Below are 18,656 nucleotides of genomic sequence, written 5' to 3' on the forward strand. Positions count from 1 at the left end.
CTGGGCTGCAGGAGTAGAGCATGAGACCAAGGCTTAAGGCCATCAGAGTGTCTTGTTTCTCCTGGCTACAGGTCAGGGCTCTAGTGCATGGGCTTTGTGACAACTATTCCCTTTGCTTTGAGCCCTTCTGGCTCTCAGGCCCTCAGCTATGTTTTGAATAGATCCAATTACTGCAAGTCTGGCCCCTATATAAGTAGAGAGTATGGCAATGAATGTATTATTATTTCTTTTAGTGTTCTTAGAATTCACTTTGGTTTTTGAATATTTTCAAAAGATTTGTAAAACTGTTACTATCCCATGACCTGAAAATACACTATGGAAAAAGAGCTCAGGAAAGTCATTTAAAATAATCCACACCTAGTTTCGGTCTCATTTCTCTAAATATTTTGTGCACAGCCCTGTCCTGCCTTCGTACCCTAAGCATGGCGATACTGACGTATCCAGAGTGGCACAGTTACAGTAGAATGAAACCGTATACCATTTATCCCTCAATCAGCTTTCATGAGACTCACGTCATTACAGACCTTTAAGAGGAAAACTGTGTATTGTGGAAAATTTTATATAAAACCCCGTGTACCTGACTCAGTTGTGAAACTCCCCCAGGCCTAATGGTTTAGAATCGTGGGTGAATTTAGGCTCACGAATGGATCAAGTTCCTGTACTTGGTTCATTGCTGAGCTAGTGAAGGGAGGTGGGATGCTGTCAGAAGCCACCACATCAAGATGTGACAAGGCGAGAGGAAACAGCCAAATCACTCCCAGCTGTAGAGACATTAAGTGTGGGGAAGACAGCCCTGGAAGCCTCACTAGGCCCTGTTCTGAGGGCCTCATTATTACTACCCAGAATGACAACTGAGGTTCACACTTTGTGCTATTAAGAAAAGTCTACAATTATGGCCACACGGCTTTTTTCCAAGGCAGGGAAGTGTGCAGTACACCTCAGGAAGCTTTACATCAAAGACTGGTTGGTATGGACATTTCAAATGGCAAATTTGAATTATCTGAGAAAATTTTATGCAGATTCCTCAATTAAAAGGAATAGGATGGAAACATTTAAAAGATAGAGGAGAGCAAGCTTTCCGTTCCAGTTGTGTTATTAACTGGCTATGTGGTCTGGGAGCTCAGTTTCCTTATTTTTAAACTACACTGCCTAATATGACAGCCACTTGCTATTTATAGCTATTTAAATTTAAATAAAAAATAAATAAAATGGAAAACTGAGTTCCTCAGACACATTTCAAATATTCAACAGCGCGCAGTGTGGTGAGTGGCTATCGCATCTGAGAGCACGGAAATAGAACGTGTCCATTATCAACAAACGTTCTGTTAGTCCACCCTGAGCTAGACCCTAAGAAGAAAATATGTTTCATTTAGATGCCACTGCCTGTTGATTGATAATAGTAAAGGAATGCATCTCTGAGCTTCTGCTCAGGATGTGAGCCATCGCTGCCCTCTCTGAGAGCGGCTCCCCATTCCACAAGAGCGGGCACCAGGTGGCCATTTTGAGTGCTGTCATTTCCCTTTAGATTAGGGCTTATGGGACCAGGGGGGTTCACCTGACCCCAGCACAGTCAGAGTTTCTCCCTCGGGAATTTGATGCCGAGATTCAGACACAGTCACTATCGGAGGCTGTACCTGGAATAAGTAAACATGGGTGCTGGGAGTGGCCACATGGCCTCAAGCAGATTGGAGATGCAAAGAAAGCCAGACTGCAGAGAGCAAAAGTGAAACAAGCAGGCAGAAACACGCAGAGGTAAGGGACAGAGTTCTGCTGGCTTTCTGGTTCCTGGTTCCTGAGGCCTAGCTGCATTCTTTTCCTTGACTATTTTATGACAGCCTTGTACGCTTCTGTGAATTTCCTCCTTATTTGCTCAAGGTGGCTCGAGTTGGTTTCTATTACTTGTAACTAAAGAGCCTTATCTAAAGCAGTAGTAGTTTCCGAGAACAGAGAACTCTGAAGCTCTATTCAGACTTGGCAGAAGAATGTAGTGATGGATTGATGATGTCTGCCACAGGCACCAGCCGGGTAAGTTGAGGCATACATGCTAAATGTTTGCCATTCCTGATTAGTCAGTCTCTGAAATGATCTTCAGTTCTCAAATTCCTTTGTTTCTCTGGGGATTCTTAGTTTTGTTTTTTTTTTCTGATAATGCTTGATGAATAACATGTTTTTGTTTCATTCCCTGACGTTTACTATTAACTGTTTTCATTGGTGAAATAAAGTATCATGACATTTTAAGACCTTAGATAATAAATTGGAACTATGAAGCATCAAAGTCTTGAAGTTTTACATAAAATGTGAACTCTAAATTCAGCAAGCTTTCAGCAAATTGTGACTTTTAGTAATGCTGGCCAAATTCCCTAAAGATCTGGTGTCCTATAGACATTCTTTGGAAATTACTACAAGGCTAAACTGAAAATCTAAATAATGTCAAATTTATCAAGGTAGTCAAGTACAGTTCACCTAAAATAGCTTCTTCTTAACTGAAGAAATTTAACCAAGATTTGCTTATTTAATAATTATAATGTACTTTGTTTGATCCAGTGAGCTATAGTTTTTCCCCATGTGACAGTTCTGATCAAATATATGAAAACTGAGGCAGGAAATGAACTGAAAAAAGACTGTTAGGTGTGGGACCACAGGCAACAGCTGTAAGAATACAGAGATAGGGCTATGTAACTAGCCAGGGAGAACTCGAAACTGAAACAGTGGTCCAGAGACACCAGTTGAAAATGTGTTTTCAAAATGCACACAGATATGAGAGGTCAAAAAGCAAGGGAATAGAGCAATATCACTTAGGGTCTGCACAGGAAAGACCTTGTTTGCTTGCTTAAGACCAGGTTGGTATGAATGGAAGAATTAGAAATGTAGCAATGCTTTCTCCTACACAGCAAGGCTTTACCAAGATGCCTCCAATTAAACATCCTCCCTCCATAACCATTGTCATGGATAGATCCTAGTATGGTTCCATTTTTATGCCCTGTTATAATCTCCTCCCTTTGAGTGCGGGTGGGACTAGGAACTCACCCTAGAATATGGCAAGCGTGTCACTCTTATGATTATATTATTATATGTCACTCTCACGATTATGTTATTATGTACATATATAGCTCTGTCTTGCTAGCACACATTGGAGAGACTCCAATAGGCCTCGGAGGAGTAAGATGCCATGCCACAAGAGGGCCTAGGAAAAGGCCCACGTGGCAAGAAATTTTGAGTGGCCCATATTTGCTGACAGGAGCCCCCACTGACAGTAAGAATACAGGCCCTAGTGCTACAACTACAAGGAGATTAATTCTGCCAGTGGCCTGAAGGAGCCTGGAAGCAGATCTTTCCCCAGTCGAGCCTCTGATGAGACCACAGCCTTTGCCAACACCTGGATGGCAGCCTTATGAGACTCTGAGCTTAGCTGTGCCTGGACTTCTGACCTATAGAGACTGTGAGAAAAAAAATGTATATTATTTTAAGCTTCTGAGTTTTTGGTAATTTGTTATGTAGTGATAAAAAACTAATACACTTATTTTGACCATGGTCTATCACAGTAGTTCTCAAGGCTTTCTTTTAGCTGCAGAGACCTACAGTTAAGCAGAAGCACACTTGGAAGCCCAAGACATAAAACAAATAAAAGTGGAATTGCTTCATTTTTAGCAGGGTAGAGGGTATGGAGCCCTTACCAGCTGGGCTCTCCTGGCTTGATGGTGACCCAAGAGGAAACTCTGTAGAGAACATTCTGAAAACCAGAAGGTAAATTGAAGAGAGAGCATAAGGTTGCTGATCCAGCTACATTCTTCAGGCTGCCAGGAAGAGATGTATGCAGGTGACCTTCCATGATGGAATACAGTGGACATTGTTGATGCACTCCCCAGAATCCTCAGATTTCTTTACTGTTTCTGGTCACTCCTTCCCTGGCTTCAGTGTACATTGCCTTCAATAGTCTATACCTGTAACTCTTTTTCCTAGAACTCTCTTTGGGCAACTAGAGCTGCCTAGTATCACAAGCAGGACATACCCAGGAGTTTAGGTCCCCTGCTGAGGAGGCCTTACACAAAGGACTGATTGGTAGGGGGCTATGAAAACCAGCCTCCCTCACCTTGAGTTGGGGCAACCTCTGAAGTATAACTTATACTCCAGAATTTGCCATCTGGATTAGGCTGAAGGTAGCCTCTGGAGGACTGCTGAAATCACACATGCTGAGCTTTCCCTGCATCCCTATCCTGTCCTCCAGTTCCTACCAGCTTCTCCTGGGAGCACTTTCTTAATAATTGCTTTGCACATTAATCCTCATTTCAATGTCTGTTTCTGGGGAACCCCACTTGAGACGTGGGAGTTTCCTGAGAGGCTATATGAGCAACTGAGATATCTTAACATCTCTGGGGCTCGGCATTTATAAGTCCCTGGTTGGTTACGTTCCAATCTGGGCTCCAGAACCCTGTCCGGTCCTCACATTAATTCTTATTACATGTGTACTTGGTGCGTATTCTTATTATGTATGTCATTTAACATTTTTAGTAGCCATATTTTGAAAATTAAGTTTAATAACATTTTATTTAACAAAGTAAATATTATTTTAACATGTAACCAGCATTAAAAATACTAATAATATTTTTTATGTTGTCTTTTAATACTAGATCTTTGGAACCCGGTATACATTTTTTATGCATACAGCACCTCTCAATTTGGATGCTAGATTTTCATTGGAATTCTAGATTTCAAAAAATTTACAACTTGAGAAAATGTAGATTTACATACCCAAGTTGTTACAAACATGCTTAATAGTTTTCTAATAATTGAAGTAAGTATCAATTTTTTAAATTAAAATTAAGTGACATTAACTATTCAGTTTTTCATTTGCATGAGTTATATTTCAAGTATTCAGCAGTCTCGTGTAGCTAGGGGCTGCTGTTTTGGACAATACAGCCCTAGGCCCTCATCCCTCTACCTTAGACTTGGCTCTGGGGCCTCCGTGGGCTGATGGGAGTGGGGAGGAGATGCCAGTGTAAGTCATGTTGGACTGGTGTCGAGATGGTGTTTGGTGACCACTCAGGATCCTGAACACAGAAACCTTGTCCTGCCACTCACCCACGGAGCACTGTTTTAGGTCTGTTTTCCAAGAAGCAGAGCCTGAAAAAGAGTTTTGGGTGTACGCAGTTTATTGAGGAATGCCCTGGAAAGAAACTTGTAAGAGAGTGAGGGAAGCATGATAGCAAAGGAATGAGCCAATCAGGGATGTGGTCTCAGGTAAATTCCTGCCTTGGCCTGTGCTGTGGGGACTCTGCAATGTAAACCGCATTACAGAGTTATCCCACCTTGATGCAGGGGGACAGGGCTTTATACCCCTGTATCCATCAGTCACTGGTTGCTTGGGGTGAGAGTGAGGATGACACCTCCCCAAATTTTCTAGGTGAGATGGCTCATCCAATAGCAATTGTCCAAAGAAGGTCACAGGTAGAAGCTTCCGGCCCTCACACTTGCAGAAGCCAGGAGATGGGTGTACTGGCTGGTGAGGGAGATTGAGACAGGACTCCGATAACCCATAGCCACTTAAATACAGAGGGCCAGGCTAGGACCAGACACTATTACCTTCTGGTCTGAAGCCCCAGTGTGGAATCGTAGTGAGGTGTGTGTCTGCCTCCTGGGTGTGCGCAGGGAGGTGTGCTGTTCCGAGGAGAGGAGTGGTCCATTCTGGATGGTTGGGGAAGTGGGGGACTCTTCTAGCGGGTTCTCCTGGGGTGATTTACTCACTTCAGTGCATCTGATCCAGTGTACTTTAGTCATTGTTCCTACCTGGCTTAATGATCAGTGAATTTGGATAATATATTGTGCTAGAAATTCCTTTTCAGGAGGTACTTTTAAGCTGTTAGTCTCAAAATGAAACGAAATCCACTTCTCAGAAGTTTTCTTAACCTTTTTTTTTTGTAAGTAGTTTTTTTGTAAGTAGTTTTTTTTTTTTATCTAAGACCTTCTCATGGGCCTTATTATTAAATTTACTTCTCCATCTCATTACGGATAATGGTGTGAAGACTTATTGGAACATTTCTTAGGGGCCCTCGTTAGTTTTTTAATTGTGATAATATATTGTGGGGCCACAAGGGCTTCCTTGGATAGAGAATTGAGGTCTAGAATCCAAACAAGTCAGGCATGCTCATCCGCCCTTTTTTCCTGGGTCAACGTTAAATCTCATCTAGACTTCTGCGTCACACGTTTTGGATGGCAAAGAAAAGTGAAAAAAAGGAAAAGCAAAGAGACTGGATCCCCCAAAGGAGATATAAACCCAAACGCGGTGGCCCAGTATGAAGACTTGTTCTTCATTCATTCCCCTAAGGAACATTTAGTTAGTGCCTCTGCTGGGCCAGGTGTCGTGTGAGGTTGTGAAGGCAAATTCCAAGGAGCAGTTCCAAGGCCATTTTGAGTAATGGCAACATGACTAAAATAAGTGCTGCTGTGGGGTTTTTGGTATCCAAATGTAGGGACAGGCCAAGAGAGGTGGGGCTTGGGGAGGGCAAGGATGAGTCTAGAACAGTCTAGGTCAGCAGGGAGTGCCGAGAACTATAGCAACGGGCCCCAGCGAGTCTGCCAGGGACTCCAAGGAAAGAGTTGAGGTCAGTCTGGGGCACTGGCCCAGCGGCAGAGTCTGAGTAAGCAAGTTAAGGTCAGCTTTCAGAAGCCCAGGCCAAGGAGAAGGGCTCAGGCTGACGGAGCTGGGCACACAGGCATGACAGTGCCAGGTGCCAGGTACAGATGATAATGTAGTTAGCACCTAGGACTTGCCAGGCACATTGAATACATTTCCTCCTCACAACAACCTTGCAAGGTAAGTATGAGGTTCAGAAAGACTAAAACAGTGCTTCTCAAACTTCAATGAGCCTATGAATCATCTGAGGAACGTGTTAAAATGCAGATTCTGATTCAACAGGTCTGGGGTGGGGCCCAACGTTGAACATTTCTTTTTTCTTTTTTTTTTTAATTTTATTTATACAGGGAGAGAGAGAGCGTGCGCACAAGCAGGGAGAGCAGCAGGCAGAGGGAGAGGGAGAGGCAGGCTCTCCGCCAAGCAGAAAGCCTGACGGTCCCAGGACGCTGAGATCATGATCTGAGCCGAGGGCAGATGCTTAACGGACTGAGCCATCCAGGCGCCCCTCAAGATTGAACATTTCTAACAAGTTCCAGGTAATGCTGATACTGTTGGTCCACACACCATACTTTGAGTATCGAGATGTTAAAACCCTTACCACAAAGTCAATGCTTTTATTATTATGAAGGGAAAGGCAGACGATGAAAGGCAGGGAAACGAAAGTGGTCTAGTTTGAGAGTCTAATTTTCCATAAACACGGTCATGGCCCTGGGCCCTGGCCCGTGGCTATCTGCCTCCTGGGTGTGCGCAGGGAGGTGTGCTGTCCCGAGGAGAGGAGTGGTCCATTCTGGACGGTTGGGGAAGTGGGGGACTCTTCTAGCGGGTTCTCCTGGGGTGATTTACTCACTTCAGTGCATCTGATCCAGTGTACTTTAGTCATTGTTCCTACCTGGCTTAATGATCAGTGAATTTGGATAATATATTGTGCTAGAAATTCCTTTTCAGGAGGTACTTTTAAGCTGTTAGTCTCAAAATGAAACGAAATCCACTTCTCAGAAGTTTTCTTAACCTTTTTTTTTTTGTAAGTAGTTTTTTTGTACGTAGTTTTTTTTTGTTTTTTTTTTTTTTTTAATCTAAGACCTTCTCATGGGCCTTATTATTAAATTTACTTCTCCAGGGGCGCCTGGGTGGCACAGCGGTTGGGCGTCTGCCTTCGGCTCAGGGCGTGATCCCGGCGTTATGGGATCGAGCCCCACATCAGGCTCCTCCGCTGTGAGCCTGCTTCTTCCTCTCCCACTCCCCCCGCTTGTGTTCCCTCTCTCGCTGGCTGTCTCTATCTCTGTCGAATAAATAAATAAAATCTTTAAAAAAAAATTTTACTTCTCCATCTCATTACGGATAATGGTGTGAAGACTTATTGGAACATTTCTTAGGGGCCCTCGTTAGTTTTTTAATTGTGATAATAATCATTATATATATATATATATTTAAAAGACCTTGCATTCATAAGATGCTTTATAGTTTCTAGAATGCTTTCATTGACATTTTCTTCATTTTGATCTCCTTACACCCCAGGAGGTCTGTGTTACTAATTCCAGTTTATAGAGGAGAAAACAGAGGCACAGGAAGGTGAAGTGAACTGCTCAGGGTCACGTAGCTACATAAATGGTGGAGATAATAATATTTTTTGAGGCTTTTCTGGTGTCAGGCACTGTGCTAAGAGTTTTATATGTAGTAGGTCATTTAGTCCTTGCCCCAAACCCATTATTATCCCCATTTTACAGATGAGAACATGGAGGCCCAGAGGGATTATCTATTTATTCAAGGTCACATGGCTAACAAGGGGGTAGAGCCAAGGTCTGAACTGAGGCAGAGGAACATCTAACTTCGACACTAGAAAGGGCATGTTGCAATGTTTGCAAAAACAAAAGCAAAGCATGTAAAGCTCCGTTCTAGAGTCATGGTGCCCTGGCTGGCCACAGAGAAGACCATAAAGGGCTTGGGTTATCATTCTCATATGGAAGAAAGGGCTTTGCCCCACTACCCAAATGGGTGGATGGTAAATAAGTCCTCTTAAAATCACCTGCTGGGGAATGCCTGGGTGGCTCAGTCGGTTAAGCATCTGCCGTCAGCTCAGGTCATGATCCCAGGGTGCTGCAATCGAGTACTGCATCGGGCTCCCTGCTCAGCGGGGAGCCTGCTTCTCCCTCTCACTCTGCCTATCGCTCCCCCTGCTTGTGCTCTCTCTCTCTCTCTCTGTCAAATAAATAAATAAAATCTTTAAAAAAAAAATCACCTGCTGGGCCCAGCCAGCACTATGTCTGAGGGTATCTGACATTTACCCTTTGGTGCAGGGCCAGCTCCCCAAACACTCCCACCCCAGTCTGCCCTTTCTTGTTCTTCTGACTCACCCTTGCTCAGCCCATGTGCACACTTGGGTGCCTGAATCAAAGTTCCAGCATGAAATCAACCTCATCCGGATGGTACAACTGAAAAGATTTTAAGGAGGGAACTGCTTATAGAGGTGTGATTCAGGTCAAGGGAACAAACAGGGTGTCGAGGCAAACCTAGAGACTAGCTGGAAGCTGTTGCCACCCTTTTAGGCTTGCAAGGGGCAAGGGAAAAGGGTCTTGCCAGAGGTTGTGTGGCCGGAGCTATTGAGGAGGTGTGGCTGTGGAAGGGCACAGCCAAGGCCACACAAGGCCACGGATAGGGTGCAAAGCTGAATCTTCTCTCCTCCCACTTTCCAGTCTCCTGAGAGTGCCTCTCATTACCGAGCCCAATCAGAAGCCAGCTGGAGAGGGAGCCCGGCTGATACAGTCCCCTGGGATCAGCTTCCCTGAGTAAGCAGGACAGAGGAAGGTGGAGAAGGGACTCAGGAGTGTGGGGGCAGTCAGAGAATAGCTAGCACATGACCACGTCGGTTCTTTCCTTCATACCCTGAACACTAGGCAGACTCCTCCCTCCTCTCTGCTTCAGTTCCACATGCTGGGCTGCACTTTCCCATCATGCATCATCCACTCCCTTGACTTTGGGTTTTCTGACCCAAAGTTCTTTTCCCAAAAGGCTTCCCTGCTATGAGGAAAATGGAAGACTGGCTGGGAGGGTCCTGTCGTGCTTGAGAGTGAATTTACTGGATGTGTAAGCTGGTTTTCAGGAATTTGAATTGCTCCGGTGTGAAACTGAGCATATGCCATGTCTGGCTGACAGAGAACAAGAAGTTACAGACTGAGAGAGGCAGTCGTGGGCCAGATATTGCATCATGACACCTGTGGCATCATGGCGCCCTAACGAACAATGGTCTGTGAGGGCCACACCTTTGACATCTGAATGTTAAAGAAGGCTCTGAGTTCACGTAAAGCCTCTGACCTTGTGAGAACAGACCCTGGAGCCAGATTGCTTGGATCCAAATCTAAATGCCACCACTCACCGGCTGGGTGACCTCCGACAAGTTACTTCATTTCTCTGACCCCCGTTTTTCTCCTCTATAAAATAGGAATGATAAAAATACCTACCTGATAGGGTTGTTGTGAAGACTGACTGAGTTAATCCACAAAGTGGATTATAGAACCCCATATACAATAATCCTCTTATAAAAACAAAATTAAACAACTCTGCAGGGCTAGTGTCCAACCAAATAAGGGTTTTTAATAAAAAATTGGTGAAAATGTGTAAACACAGCAAGAAGCACAGGTAGTGAGAATTCAAACAAATGACAGGAAATATAATGAGGTTGAGGGGAGTGTATTCATCTACATGAATTTTCCATTTTAGTCTCACCATGGATTGAGCCACTGTGGTGAAACTCGATATTACTAACTCGGTGAATATTAGTACGCAGCCTATTCTAGACTTCCCAGGGAGAACTCTCATAAGTTAATGCCTCACCCAATCCCGTCTAAAGCTTTTTCAAAAGCTAATTCAAGTCACTTGGTGTTTGACCAAATTTTTGAGAAAATGTTTTAAAAAGCCAGTTTAAGAAGATTTCCTAAAATCTTATTTTCTCTATTGGCAAAAGCAAGAAACAATATTCCCACATAACAAGATTGTTCTGAAGAGTGGAGGCAAAGTGTCTGTCACATAGTATTTATTAAATATTAGCTCTCTTTATTGACTTTTATCACTTTAGCTTTGAAAAATTTGATAGGGTTAAACAAGAAAATATACTCTGTATCTTGACTTCTTTGAGGAATTGAATTCCATTTTTGGATAATTAAACTATAAGCCTATTAATAAGCATGGGTTTCATTTATATAAACTAGTATTATAAATGGAGGTATACAGTACCAATATGAAATCGTCTTATCAAAAGTACAGAATATTGGGGTGCCTGGATGGCTGTCGGTTAAGTGTCTGCCTTCAGCTCAAGTCATGATCCCTGGGTCCTGGGATTAAGTCCCACGTCAGGCTCATGGCTTGGTAGGGAGTCTGCTTCTCCCTCTCCCTCTGTCTCTCCCTCTGCTCATGCTCTCCCCCCCACCCAAAAGAGATACAGAAAATACAGAGGACATAAGAACATGTTAAATGACACCATGGGGATGCAATCAACCAAATCCAGACTGCAGGTATTTTAAACTGAATTATGTTCCTCTTACCCCTCAAACTCATATATTGAAGTTCTAACCCCAAATGTGCCTATATTGGGGGATAAGGCATATAAGGAGGTAATTAAGGTGAAATGAGATCATAAGGGTGGGGCCCTAATCCAATAACACGGAATCCTTATAAGAAAAGAAAGAGACAGGGGCGCCTGGGTGGCACAGCGGTTGAGCGTCTGCCTTCGGCTCAGGGCGTGATCCCGGCGTTATGGGATCGAGCCCCACATCAGGCTCCTCCGCTGGGAGACTGCTTCTTCCTCTCCCACTCCCCCTGCTTGTGTTCCCTCTCTCGCTGGCTGTCTCTATCTCTGTCGAATAAATAAATAAAATCTTAAAAAAAAAAAGAAAAAGAAAAGAAAGAGACATCAGAGATCCCTCTCTTTCTCCAAGTACACACAAGGAGAGGGAAAAACCATATGAGGAGACAGAGAAAAGGTGGCTGCCTACAGGTCAGGAAAAGATGCCCCACCAGAAACCAACCCTGCCAACACCTTAATCTTGGACTGGTAGCCTCCAGAATTGTCAGAAAATAAATTTCTGTTGCTTAAGCCACTTAGTCCCGGCTGTTTTGTTATGGCAGCCAAGAAGACGAATACAATAGGAAACTCTGGAGGACACCCACCCCAGTTTCTTCAACAAATAAATTGCAGTAAAAGAAAGAGAGAGAGAGGCAGACAGACAGAGAAACAGAGAGACAGAGGTAGAAGGGGACTGTAAAGATTAAAGAGACTTAAAAGACACATCCACCAAGCATATGTGTGGGCCTTATTTTGATCCTGTTTTAAACAAACTGGAAAGAAGAAAAAGAGAGAGAGACACAGAGAGATAACCACCCAATTTATGACATTTATGAGACAATTGGAAATTTGAACACTGACTGGATATTTCATGATGTTAGGTAATTTTTAGGTGTGACCAGCTTATTGCGGTTATGTTTTTTTTCTTTAAAAAAAGACTATTCAGATACATACCGAACTATTTACAGATGAAATGATGTGCTATCTAGAATCTGCTTCAAATTAATATGGAGGGTAGTGGGAGATAAAATAAATGCAACAGAATTGGCTATCTGTTGCTCTTTGTTGAAGCTGGTGATGGAATTTGCATGGGTACATTTAACTATTTTCTTTATTTTTGTGTGTGTGTGAAATTGTCTATAATAAAAAGTTAAAAGTTAATACTGGGGCACCTGGGTGGCTCAGTCATGAAGCGTCTGCCTTTGGCTCAGGGCATGATCCCAGAGTCTTGGGATTGAGCCCCACATCAGGCTCCTCCGCTGGGAGCCTGCTTCTTCCTCTCCTACTCCCCCTGCTTGTGTTCCCTCTCTCACTGGCTGTCTCTCTCTCTGTCAAATAAATAAATAAAATCTTTTTTTTAAAAAAGTTAATACTGGTTTTATAAGAGCTAGAAAATTCTTTTTCTTCTAGACTCGGTAGTATCTAGAAATACAATCTATTTATAGTGTTTGACAGTCATAGGACTTTACGAGCAAGGGAAATCTTGGCAAGAAGGTTCTGGTGGATATGTGAAAGCTTCCTGCATTCTACATACAGGTGCAAGAATAGTTCTTGGATTAAGAACCGTAAATGTCTATCAAGCACCTACTATAAGTAAGGCACACTCCTGGGTGCTACCAGCAAGATGGGATCTAGTCCCTGACCTCTTGTAGCTTACATCTGGGGCTGATTGACTAAGAGCAAGTAGGTCAATTGGGTAGACTTTTAAAATGTTTTTGGAACTAAGATAAGCGCTATCACAAAAATAAGGACTGAGATACTGGGATTCGTGTTTAGAGGGTAACTCAGAAAAACTCAGGGTGACTCAAAGCTGAGAGAGACCGATTAAGAGGAGCAAAAAGAACCACCCCTGGGAACAGTGCGGAAAGAACATTCAGGTAAGAAACAGGGAGGGCAAAGACTCTGCAGTGGAAGTTTGGTCTGTTGGAGGAACTGAAAGAAGACAGTGGGGTTGGGAGTGGTGGGAGAGAAAGCGTGGGGGAGAGTCCTTGAGATGAGGTCACACCCTTATGGAGGGGCTAAATCGTTCAAAGGAATAAGAAGTTTGGATTTTACCCTGGGAGCCATGAAACCCATTGGGGATTCTAAAAACAGAATGTGACTTTGCATAGGACCAGTGAAGGTTGGAGGAGGGGTGACAGGGCAAAGAGGGTTATGAAGAAGTAGGGAGATAGGGCTGTCTTCAGTCTGGTGCTCTGGAGCTGACTTGGGACTCATAGGACAACAGTAGGACCTCCCAAGGTGTGTCCTGTGCCAACAGCCTCAAGAAATGGTGTCTTCCTGGCTTTCCCAGTGCCCAGTGAGCTAGCGGTTCGGTAGTAGGGTACTCTTGTTATCTGTTGCTATATAACCACCATCCCCACAATTACTAATTTCTCAGGAATCTGCAGTTTGGGCAGAGTTTGTCTCTGCTGCATGCCACATCTGGGCCCTCAGCTGGAGTGACTCAGATAGCTGGGGCTGGAGCAGCTAAGGGCTGGCTGGGCGTTTCATTCTCTTCTAACACAGTCCCAAGCCTCTCTATGAGATTTCCCCTGTGGTACTTTCAGCTTGTGGCCTCGGGATAGTTGGACATCTCGCAGGCAGGTCAAAGCACTAGGAGCAGGTATTCTGGAAGAATAAAGCAGAGGTTTCATGGCCATTTTAATTTGGGTGGGAGGGGACTCCCTAAGAGCGTGATCACTGAGCAGAGAGCAGCGTGGAGGTTGGCTAATAGGAGCTCATACGTCTGTGTAGACTGAGCGTGCGAGAGGGATGTTCTGGGGCCCCCAGAGAACTTGCTCAGGAGACATAGGTGATTGTGTTTGGCTGGCTCTTAGAGTTCCATTTTGTAGAGTGAAGTATTACAACTGGGAAGACCCAAAGTCCTTGGGGGCAGCAAACAGGGCTTTAGGGGCTGTTTGGGGAAGGCAGCAGGGAGTGGCCAGGAGTTCCTGGAAGAGGATTCTGAAGGGAAGCAAGATACCCCTTAGGAACTGAAGAAGTCTTTCCTCGGGGGTGTGTGAGGCCAACCCCCTCTCCCTTCCCTCCACCAAATCTTTAATAAATTCTCTTCTGTGAGGGCATTGTGGGTCTGTTTTGAGGGACACATCAAATGCTGAGTTCTGTTTCAAGGAGGGCTCAGGGTGAGAGCAGATCCTGCCAAGGCAGCCTGGCCACACTAGGAACACGAAAGAAGAAAGGAAAAGCTAAGCAAACAACTGAGTGAATGAGGGAATTCTGGAACTCCCGTGATCCTCAACCAAATCACAATCCCTGGCAAGGCCTACAATCCCCTCAGTCCAGTCTCTAGCCAACGCCATGTTCCATTTCTTTCTATCCGAACTTCTCTTCCGCTTTCTTTTGCTTCACATTGTGGGTCTGGGGAAAGAACTGATTTCTGTAGCATGAACTCTCAGTTTATTCATTCTTCATTTCTCTGATGTGTGTTGAATGTTGTGTGAGGCGTGGTGCCATGTGTAGTGGAGAATTCTGAGAAAAGATGGAATTCAGTCAGCAAGAGAGAGAAGACTGGGCTATTCTAAAAGGCAGGAAGAAGCCGCTGCCCCAGAAGAGGCAAGAATAAAATGCTGTAACTGTTCACAGGGTTGGGGTGGGGGGCATTTGATAGAGACAGCGGACGGTAAAGGGCCAAGAAAGGCTTCACACACATGATGGCATCTAAGCCAAGCTTTAAATTAAGGGTGACATTTGGATATGAAGAAATAAGGATTTGGGGGTTAGAGATTGGCTGGGGGGATCATTTCTGACATGCCCACTTTGCCATCCACACCAAAGTGATGCTGACCTGTGTCCAGGCCCCTCCAGATCCTTCCTCAGTGCCTTCCTGGCCCAGAAGGGAGCTGCACTGACGTGTTAATAAAAAGAAATCGGCCCCAGTCTTCTACACCTACTCCTCAAGAAACCAAGGGTTCCTTTTCAACTGTGACCTTCTGGAACCAGTCAGAGAAGGGGAGAGCTAGTGTCAAAAAGAGAGTTCTACCAGATAGTACTACCAGAGGCTTGGGACGTGGGGAGGGAAATGGAGGCCCAGAGAAAGAACGTTGATACTGTATTCCCTTAAATAAATGCCCCACTTTGACCACGAGCTCCTCAAGTGCATGAGATGAGTCTCGCCTATCTTGGGGTCCCCAGCACAGAGCCTGGCACATCGTAGGGGTTTTATATATGGTAGCTGAACTAACATTCTAGGGCTAGGGCAGTGATGCTCAATGTATGGTCCCAAACCTGTAGTGTTAGCATCGGTTTGGGACTTGTTGGAAATATAAATTCTTGGGGCCTCATCCTAGACCTACTGAATCAGAAACTCTGGAGGTGGAGTCCAGTAATCTGTTTTAACAAACCCTCCAGGAGATTCTGATGCAGTTAAAGTTTAAGAACCATTGTTGTTGAATATTTGAGCCTAGAAGATTTGCTCTGGCTTTGGGACATCAAGAACTCAGATGCTTTTTATCTGTAACGGACACTTCTTTATAGGCTTCTATCACCACCCACCACCTTTGAAAAAAATATAGGAAAGAAAGAAAAGAACAGAAAAAAGAAAAGAAACACCACAAAGATATTATCAGTGACCGGGAAGAAATAAATCAGTAATAGCAGGTTGTTATCCTTCCTGAAAAAACAGAAACTTTGCCTGTAAAAAAAAAAATGTATTCAACGATTGCAAAAACAGACTTCTTATAGCATAGGAAAGAGCAAAGAAACATGTCAAAAAATTGAGTTGTGGTTTATGTGAAAGTACTGCTCCTTTCAGACAAAACCACCTGCTCGTCTTCTTTGTCAATCTCCATTGTCATCCCTGCTAATTCCGAGGAGCTGCCACCAGCAGCTTCTGGAGTGAAGGGTCCTGTAAAATTCATTATTTTCTTGATCACTGACAATGCTTCAGTACTTACAGGACAGGCAGAATTGACAGGATCTTCTTTCCAGCATGGGCTTGTACCTGGCAGATAAGAACAACGAGGAAGACTTACATATATCCATATAAAACCAATCCTTGCCAGGCAATCTTGGTCCTCACCGTGTGGGCAGTATCTGCTGGCTTTATACAGAACGACTTTGTTCCTACCCTCAAGGAACCCACCACCTAACAGGACGGTGTGATAAATACACACAGAATGAATGACAGCCTTTGGATTAAAGCTGTTGACTTAACAAAATGTTTTCACAGATACAGTTTCATTTGATCCTTGCAACAGATCCTGGGAGCGCCAGGTAGTGGCTCTAGCAAGGTAAGTCCCAAACTTGGAGCTACAAAATGAGCTACTGATAAACGAGAAGGAAATCTCCCTGACTTAAGAATCACTCATTGGGTGGCTAAATAGTGAGTATATTCTCGGGTAGGCAAGAGAGGGTTGTGACTGTATCTAAGAGAGCATAGATCCCACCAGGTATAGAAGCCATAAACTGATGTGCTCTTTTCTCTGTAAGACATACTGATGAATGCCCGCATCTCATTGAAAACTTCCGGCTGGAAGTCCCGTCTGTTGTATGTCAACCAATTATGTTATAGGCTTTCCTAGAGTCAGTTGGGTTTGTTCTCGAACCTGTTTATGTCAGTTGTGCCTTTTGTAATTGTACAGTTAAAGAAAATACTTTATCAATTGATGAAATAATGAGTGCAAAATATGATGGGTTCTTGTTTTGATGAAAATTAAGTTAGATGCTGTGAAAAACGTGATGAAGGTGTTTTTAGTAAAGTTGCCATTTTTAAAAAAAGATTATTTTCTTATTTATTTGAGATAGAGAGCATGAGCGAGGGGATGGGCAGAGGGAGAGGGAGAGGCAGTTTCCCCACTGAGCAGGGAGCCTGACACGGGGCTCCATCCTAGGACCCCGGGGTCATGACCTGAACGGAAGGCAGATACTTAGCTGACTGAACCACCCAGACGCCCATTAAAGTTGCCATTGAGTGATATGTAAAGGAGACAACTTCGGGTTGAAATTGTAAAAATCTAGGATTCTGCTCTCAAATTGTTTCATAGGGATCTTTATGTTCTTGCTCCACTTTAAAGAAATCTAAAAGGAAATTGTAGATGACGTCTTACAGATGGCCGTTGTGCAAGGGAAATGAGGTAAAAATGAAAGAACAGGCGTTAGCCCTAGATCAAAAAGATTGGCACATAAAGATACATTTAAATGTTTTGGAATAAAATGTTAAATGCATTCTTTTTTAAAATTATTTCCTCATTTTTTCCCAGTAAACTTGTTTCCAATTTACTTTTAAAAGACATTCTACTAACACACAACACTTACCAATTTTATTAATAGGAGGACTGGAACTGAACGACATCTGCATGGAGCCTAACAAAAGAAGGAGAATCAAGGGTACAAAAGAATTACAAGTTGATGCTGTTCTCCAGGGCTGTCCATTAGAGAGAGAAGACTCAGGCAACCACCCCTTGGAGCTCTCTCCTAGTGGAGGACATGGCTGGTTGAGCTCATTATAGATTGATATCACTGGCCATTGGGATTGTTGAACATGCCCCTGGTTCTGAATTTCTCTTCACCAACAAATCCTTTGTCTACAATCTGGCCATCCATGTGCATTTCCTCCTAGAAGAGAATGTGCTGATGAGAGAAGACTTGAGTTCTGATTCCTAAAATTGCCGATGCTTTTCATTGTAAATTAGTGAATTATTAACACAGTGTTTAATTTGTAGGTGACAACACCTACTGCCTCTTCTGACACTTCTAGTGAAAATGTACCTCCTAGAGGGTGGAAGTCATCCAACAGTGTTAATATATCTGCCAGTATTTAAATGTTGGCAACAGGTTCAAAGTGTTTCAATACCTCATGTGATCCAAATGAAACTACCAGTTTGTAATCCACGTGCTAGAATCCGTGATGAAGAAAGATACTTTTTTTTTTTTTTTTAAGTTTTGCTATCTAACTTAGGGTCTGGGTCTCTTTGGATCAGCAAAAGTGTTTATTTGCTATGGATTGAGGACCTACTATGCACAATTCACTCTCCCATGTATGACTCATACATTCAGATAATCATTATAATTTAGCAAGTAAGTTTTACTGTGTTCGCTTTATACATGAAGAAGCAGAAACTCAGAAAAGTTACTTAACTAACCCCATGCACAGCTAGGCGGAGCTGATATTAGAGGTCAGTTTTCTCTTGCTTCAACATTCTTTTTCACTAAGAATATGACATTGTTAAATTAATCAATATTCCCTTTTTCTGCAATTAAAATTCTTGTGCCACTCTAACTATAATTTTGTTCCTTCATTTGGTAAACATTACCACAAAAGAAGAATTTCAGGAGAAACAAATACTCCGTATTATTAAGAGGCATTCCGAAAGAAGACAGGGTAAGCCCTACGGCCAAATAAAATGGGGTGGCATTGATGGGCTCCATACTTACGCAGGTCCCTGGATTGCAGAGGTGCTAATATCAGCTAACACAGCAAGCAGCTGCCCCAGAGAGAGTTAAACTGTGATACTTCAATAGCCAACACGA

General features: G+C 43.5%; 2 long non-coding RNA genes across 2 annotated transcripts; both read left to right on the forward strand.

Moving 5' to 3' along the window:
* The first annotated feature begins 1,535 nt into the window (after positions 1–1,535).
* LOC103679433 lies at positions 1,536–7,035 on the forward strand. The gene is made up of 4 exons (XR_572936.2): positions 1,536–2,025; positions 3,649–3,817; positions 4,629–4,792; positions 6,979–7,035. It is a non-coding gene; the product is annotated as an uncharacterized LOC103679433 (long non-coding RNA).
* A 70-nt stretch (positions 7,036–7,105) lies between these two features.
* LOC121104283 lies at positions 7,106–18,402 on the forward strand. The gene is made up of 2 exons (XR_005836577.1): positions 7,106–7,167; positions 17,457–18,402. It is a non-coding gene; the product is annotated as an uncharacterized LOC121104283 (long non-coding RNA).
* Positions 18,403–18,656: the final 254 nt, after the last annotated feature.

Source organism: Ursus maritimus, unplaced genomic scaffold, assembly GCF_017311325.1.
Source record: "Ursus maritimus isolate PB19 unplaced genomic scaffold, ASM1731132v1 scaffold_20, whole genome shotgun sequence".
In the NCBI taxonomy this organism is placed as follows: domain Eukaryota; kingdom Metazoa; phylum Chordata; class Mammalia; order Carnivora; family Ursidae; genus Ursus; species Ursus maritimus.